The sequence below is a fragment of the Lygodium microphyllum genome, chromosome 29 (assembly GCF_053477565.2).
Source record: "Lygodium microphyllum isolate KBCC chromosome 29, Lygodium_microphyllum_v1.1.10, whole genome shotgun sequence".
Taxonomy (NCBI): domain Eukaryota; kingdom Viridiplantae; phylum Streptophyta; class Polypodiopsida; order Schizaeales; family Lygodiaceae; genus Lygodium; species Lygodium microphyllum.
In genome coordinates this window covers 13,967,227-13,974,556 of record NC_141163.1, presented here as the reverse complement: position 1 = coordinate 13,974,556, position 7,330 = coordinate 13,967,227, and positions in this window count along the sequence as shown.

Sequence of the window (7,330 nt, the reverse complement as noted above, 5' to 3'; positions counted from 1 at the left end):
ATGCATGGATTTACATATAGCTCTTGTTTCCTTGGCTAGACTCGTTAATTTAGCCTTTCTTTCTTTAGCTTGTGAAGAAGGATTTTCATAGGCACGATGAATAGCATGGGCTTGGATATTAGGGTTAGATTCAGAAGTGTTCTTTTTTATTCTTGTTGGGCTTTTGTTTTTAGCTTGAGTGACCATGGTAGGTAATTACTATTCAATTTCTCACTCCTTAGGAAATGAAGTACTTTAATGTTGGGAGGCTCAAAGGTGCTCGTGGCTCCCTTAGATTGCTACATGGCAACAACAAGTGGCTTGTTGGTCTCCTTTTTGGGACTTAGTCCACAAAATTGCTTCATGGAACCTAAGTGTGTTGATATTTCCTTTTAGAAACTATTGGCTTTTCTTGGGGACATTAACTAGTTCAGGTTGTGGAGTCTTAGCCATGGTAGAATCAAGCACCTTTTGTGAGCTATCTGGGTTCGGCTCACTAGTCTCTACTCTAATTGATTCAATCTTCTTGAGGGTTGTAGGTCTGATTTGTGTTTTGGCCCCTTTTGTTGTTTCTTTGTTTTGAGAAAGACTTAGGTTGTGGTTGGTAGAGTTGGTGATGTGGATGATCTAAGTAACAAAATCCATCACTTTTTCATATAATACACTTGAGCATTGCAACACCCTGGGGACACACTGTGGTATTGTGTTAACTCTAAAAACAAACAAAAGGGAAGAGAGGGGAAGCACACATACACAAAATCAATGGAAATTTAAGCACATAGAGAGATAGGGTTGAAATCTTCTTATTCTTCTTTTTTCTTCTTTCATACAAAAGAACTAATTCTACAACATGATAAAAGACTAATATGAATGTACCACAACATATGTACACATGGTCACTAAGTGTCAACCCACTAGAAAAGAAGAGGTGACACAATAAATATGGTATAACCAAGAATGGACTACATGGGTGTAGTCCACAGCTGTAGAATCACTGGCATATCCTCACGTTGATCACCTAAAACACCAATGAATAATATTATGCCACATCACCAAGGAACATAGTGGAACGCTTGAAGCAATAAGTGGTCCATGGGTCTTGGTGGTTGAGCATGAGCTCCCTCTACATTTTGGTTCTATATCGGGACCAATGGATTCAAGCCTTGAGCGCTTGCACGCTTCGAATCGAGCATCAAAGTAGGGTTTCCCCAAACCGGTGCTTGAGTTAGAGAGGTAGGAAGCGAGGGAGTCGAAGAGGTATTCCATATCCTTAGCAAGTAGGTTTTTGGGTTTTTGGATTTGGAAAAGCATGTTGGAGTAGTGTGCGTATTTCCTTCATGATTGCTACCATTCACCCCTCCACCATGATCAATTTTTCTTTGGTATGCACCACGCGCTATCCAATGTGAATTTTCCATCCCTTGTGTGGACCAAATTCCGATGCTTCCCTTTCTGCAAAGTATGGCCCATGTGCCTCAAGGATATGCTACAAAGACACATATCACACATTAGTAAAACAATGCTCAATAGTTTATACAATTCATACAATTTTAAATTATTAACTTAGTACGCACCATGTAATGTGTGATAGAGCTTTTTCCCCATGCTTCCACCATGTTTTCGTAGAAGCTATGCACAGCATTGATAAATTCTTGCTTATCTTCATTGTTAAACACCATCTTGTGAAGTAAGGGAGCCAATTTGTTAAGACTTATCCAAACATTAGCTTTGGCCAATCCTGGTCTTTCTTCATCCTATTGTACTTATGTACACTTGTATTTTGTCACTTTTTTCTTGTTCTCTTCTCACGAGGGGCACATTCACCATTAAATAGAAGGTTGTTGGGGGTAAAGGTGCATGTGCTTAGCCATTTGTGTATTACTACATTGATAGTACTCACACACCTGTACATTGCAGGTGGTGGGTGCCCATCATTGTCACTTCATTCTTTATTCTTTTTTATTGACATTTGAATAAAGGGAAGGTCAATCACACATTGTGACCGTTGGAGTTCCCACATCTTGTGTGTGTGTGTCTCTCTCTCTCTTGCTCTTGCTCCTTCCACCATAGCTCTTGCTTTCACTCACATGCTTCTACTTTGGGCTCACTTGCTTCAAGTAAGTCTAAAGGATAAATGAAAAAAACCACACGGACTCCCGCACGAAGCCATGCACGCGAACACTAGACGTACACCCACACAATTGCGTGCAAATGCCCACGAACGGTCGCACGAACACGTAGGGAGAGGGAAATGGAGGTGCGAGTAGAGGGGGGCAAAAGAAAGGGAGAAAAGGGGGCTAAAAGGGGTAGGGGTGAGAGGGTGGGAAGGGGGTTTAATGGGAGGGGTAGGGGGGCGGGTGTAGTTAGAGGGGGGGGGGGGGGTGACGTGTAGTTGGGGGAGGGGGAGGGGGTTTAGGTTTAGTTGGGTTGGGTTGGGGTGTAGTTTAGTTGGGGGTTAAGGAGGGGGGAATGGGTGGGCAGGGGGTGGGAGAGGGAGGTTAATGGGTAGGGTATTAAGGGGAGGGGGACGGCGGGATAGGCAGTGGGCAGGGTGGTGGGAGGGGGAAGGGAAGGGAGCAGGTGGTGTGCAGGGAGTGGGGAGGCGGCATGGATGGTGGGAATGACAACAACAATAGCACAGACGACCAGCACCAGACGGAAACAACAAGGACGGCATTGTACCAACAGGGAGGATGACGATGATGGCCAGGAGGAGGGGAGGGGGAGTGGAGGAGGGGCAGCGACACGTGCCCGAGCGGGGAGGGGCAATAGGGAGAAGGAGGATGGGAGGAGAAGAGAAGAGGTGGAGGAGGGAGAAAGAGAAGAAGAAGAAGAAGGGGAGGGAGGAGGAGAGGAGGAGGAGATGGCGGGAGGAGGAAGAAGGGGAGATGGTGAGAGGAAGAGGAGGGAAGAGGAGGAGGAGGAGGGGAAGGAGGAGATGGCGGGAGGAAGAGGAGGGAAGAGGAGGAGTAGGAGGAAAAAGGAGGAGGGGGAAGGAGGAGATAGCGGGAGGAGTAGGAAGAGGAGATGGAGGCACAGGAGTAGGGAGAGAGGGGAGAGAGAGGGAGGGATTGAGGAGAGAGAAGAAGAAAGAAAGGGAGAAAGAAGAGGAGAGAGAAAAGAGGGAGGAAGAAGAGGGGTTAAACCGTCCGGGGGGTTAAATTTTTTTCAATAGAATTTTGAAAAAAATGATAAATAATAATAATAAGAAAAGAAAAATAAAAGTAAGGGAACCCCCCCACGTTCCACACATAAGCGCGGGGTGAGGGTAAAAAAATTTGCGAAAGTGGGAGCAGATGGGGCCAAGACAGCGACAGGGGAGTCGCGGACACCACCGGGATGTCACAAGGCCCTTAAAGGCAAAAACACGGGTGTTCACGCACAAGGCAAGGCACACGGGAACACGATAAAACAAAGAAAAATTAATAACCTGCAAACCATACATCGGAATGAAAGTCCAAAAAAAGGAAAAATGTGTCGGGCGACAAGGGAAAGATGAAGGAAAAAGGCAATAGGGTGTCCAAGGTGAAATGAGGGCTTGCATATGGGAAAAATGTGAAAAACGAGCCCAAAAATATAGATGAGGATTCATATCAAAAAATTCACTCCCCAAAAAAAGAAGGAAAAAGGTGCAAATAAAAGTGTCTGATAAATCTATCACGTCAAAACACAGTACCGATCAAGATAAGCCCCGTTCACTTGGAAAAAACTCAAAAATCATACTTAAAAAGGGATTCAAAAATTAATATTGAATGATCTAGACACTAAAATGGAGCACATTCAAAAGGAAAAATGTCAAGACATAGATGATATTTAGGCCGGTCACATTAAAACTTAGTGCTGATGGGGTTAGGAAACTTTCATATGTAAAAAATAATAAAATGGAGCTCAAAAACACCAATAAAAATTAATAACAAAAAATCCAGAGGTCAAAACAGGGCGGAGGAAAAAGGAGAAATGTGCAAGAAGGGTGGTTGGACAAGGCTATCTAGTTAGAATTAAATTCCAAGGAAAAGAGGGTAAGTTCATATGGAAAAAGGACGAAAATACACAGGAAAAAGACACAAAAACTCGCAAAAATTAATAACGAACAAACCAGATGTCGAACTGATAGGATGTAAAAATAAAAAATGTCATGTGGTAGGTATAGAATAGGAATTTCACATCAGAGCAACATTCCGAAACAATAAGGAGCATTCACATGGAAAAGCGTTCAATTGGTGGGAATGTCTTCAAAAATTAATAACTTCCCATCGTTTACGCGGAATAGGGGATGGTAAAAAGGGAGAAGGTACATGTTAAAGGGATAAATATGGTTGTAAGGTTGGATTTGGGTGTTGGTGAATGTGGGGAGCGTTCACACGAAAAACAACCAAAACACCGTTTAAACATAAATAACCATGTGAACCACTGCTAGAAAAGGGAGACGAGGGCTAGTGGGTGGGAAAGGGACCCATTAAGATAAAAGGAAGATATGGGATAGACGCGGATTTCGTGAATCACAAATGCAAGATGTATGCTTAGTAGACGCATAGTGACGCGTCCCCACACTTAAAACCTTACTGGATAGGGGTAAATGACACCACATGAACACAAGGATTGTCACAGGATTGTGCTTTAACGTCCCCACACTTAAAACATTTACCGACATGTGCAAACAGAAGGTGTAGGGTTAGAAAACCTTGGCCTGTTTTGTTGAGAGTTGCGATTAATGGTTGACCTCACATCCTATATCGCAGTCGGTTCTGCAAGAGGTACCCAGATATCTTCACAGCATACATCCAATGTGGCAAGGACCACGCAACACCATCGAGGGAGGTAACTTTGTTGATGAAGATGCAAGAAATCTAATGATGATGAAGAAGGTTGGACTCAGTGCACAGTCACTCAAATGGAAAGGGAGGAACAGTCACTCGCGCCATAACTCACATCGCTCGAGTGAATAATGAAGGAAACCCACATTGCATACCCGATTTAGAAATCGACAAGGGAAATGGGATAGAAGGAGTATGCCAGGGTGCACAATTGATGGTGCATTCGTGCATCCCACCCCGTTTGCATAAGTGTAAGCAGGAAGGCTAGGGAGCCTTATGGTGCTGTGTATAGAACAGGGTGACGTGTCTGGTGATGATGGCAGAGACCCATCCCATGGGTGCATAGGAAAAGTAAAACATATCTTACTCCAATATTGTAACATCTCTCAATCCTCACCTCTCAATGATTGTTTTGAGGACACACCATGCACACTCTAACCCCCCTCTGTCACACACTCGGCTTGAGAATACAGGTGGGAAACCCGTTCCTTACACCCATTGATGTAATCCTCACTTGCGCTTGTGTATAATTTTTCTTTGCCTTGTATGCATTTGATGGTGCAAATGTGCATCCCACCTTGTGCCAGCATACAGTGCAAGAAGGAAGGCCATGGAGCCTTATAGTGCAATGTACAGAAACAGATTGTGCTTTGTGCATTGAGAGGCCCAACCCATGCATGCAACACTCCATTCCACATAGCTCACCTCTCATTTGGATTGAAGGGAAAGGACTGGTCACTCACCCCACCCTCTGTCTCACGCTCACTGATATTATAGAGAGCAGACCATACTCACAGCCCATCCTATTAGGATGCTCTTAGGATGAAAGCTCGCATCACTCAAGGGGTTGTCGATGAAGATCGCTTCGTCTGTTGCTAGCATCAAGGAGTTGATGATGAGGTATACCTAGGGAGGTAGCCCATATATCTGGTAGTGTAGATTGTCTGGAGATCATGTCATCTGTGTGAGAGAATCACATGTCCTGCGGGGAGTACAAAGACAGCACACCAAGGGGAGGTGACTTTGGAATTTCTTCTGGAAAAGTGTCTATTGATGATTCGACTATCCTGGACTACAGGGTGTTACCAACTTTTCCACAGCCAACTTCCCGTCGTCCAAGGGTGTTTACCACCTTTTCTTGGAACAAGGCCTACTATGACAAGGAATTGCTTCCTTTTCTCCCATAGCAATTTTTTTTTCTCTTTTTTTTTTAGTTTTCTTGCTCTTTTTTTTCTTTCCTACTCCTGAGGGTGTTTCCACCTTTTCTCGAAGAATAGGTTGGCATAACAATGACCTAAGTCCTTTTCTCCCATGATCGATATATTTTTTCTTCTTTTTTTCTTTAATAAAGAGAATGGTAGAAATACCATGTGTCAGGACGATCCTCACCACCACTGTTGGATTAGACGCAAGGAGAATAGAGTAAGGATGGGAGGTGTCTAGGAGGGCCTAGCAGAAGGATGTCGGCTCATAAATAAGAGCGTAATGGCTATCAGTCGCACAAGGAGAAGGGTAGTGCAACTCCCAAAAGGGAAATGGTGGGTTGACTGTGATTGTCAAGATCCGCAAGGAGGGAAGTACTTCTTCAGGTGATAGCCATTGATCACGAAAGGATCATCAGAGACATCAATTATCTGGACTTGGACTGAGCCATTCAGATTGATGGCAAGTACCTTATAAGGACCCGTCCATCATTTTTGAAGCTTGCCTAGAAACTTGCCAAATCGAGAATCATAAGCAAGAACTAAGTCACCTTCCTTGAACTCCTTCTGCTTGATAAACTTGTCATGATAGACCTTTCTATGGGCTTGTGTGGCTTCCATGCATTGTAGGACTATCTTGCGGATCTCATCCAAACACTCCAAGTGTAAAAAATGGCGTTGCAGGGACTCATCATCTCCCAAGCGTTTGTTGATGGCCATGCATAGAGAGGGTAGCTCGAGTTCAACATGAAAGACAACTTCGATTCCATACACTAGTAGCTGGAAAAGAGTTTGTCCTCTGTAGCTGCCTTATGGGAGGTTCTGTACGCCCATAGGGCCTCTGTAAGTCAATCATCCCAATCATGGCAATGTGCGGCAATCATCCTTGTCAGGATCAAGCAGAGGATGTGATTGGTGACTTCAACTTGGTCGTTGGCTATGGGATAATAGGGAGTGGACTTGTGATGGCGGATCTTATACAATTCTGTCAATTCTTCCATAATCTTCTTAAGGAAGTGTGTACCTCAGTCACTTACGAGCTCTAGGGGACCACCAAAATGGATGATGATGTTCTCGTATAGGAACAAGGCCACGCTATTACCATTGTCCCACCTCAAAGCTTTAGCTTCACATCACTTGGTCACATAATCTGTATATACCAAGATGTATCAATTCTGCTTCCATCTGGTTGCCAGATCAATGGGGCCTAGAAATCAATCCCCCACTTCTCAAATGGCTTTAGGGGAAGAATAGGTTGCAAGGCCATGACACTGGATTTGGTAGGCTTTCACATTTGCTAACAAGCATCACACCATTTGTAGTAATCATAAGCAT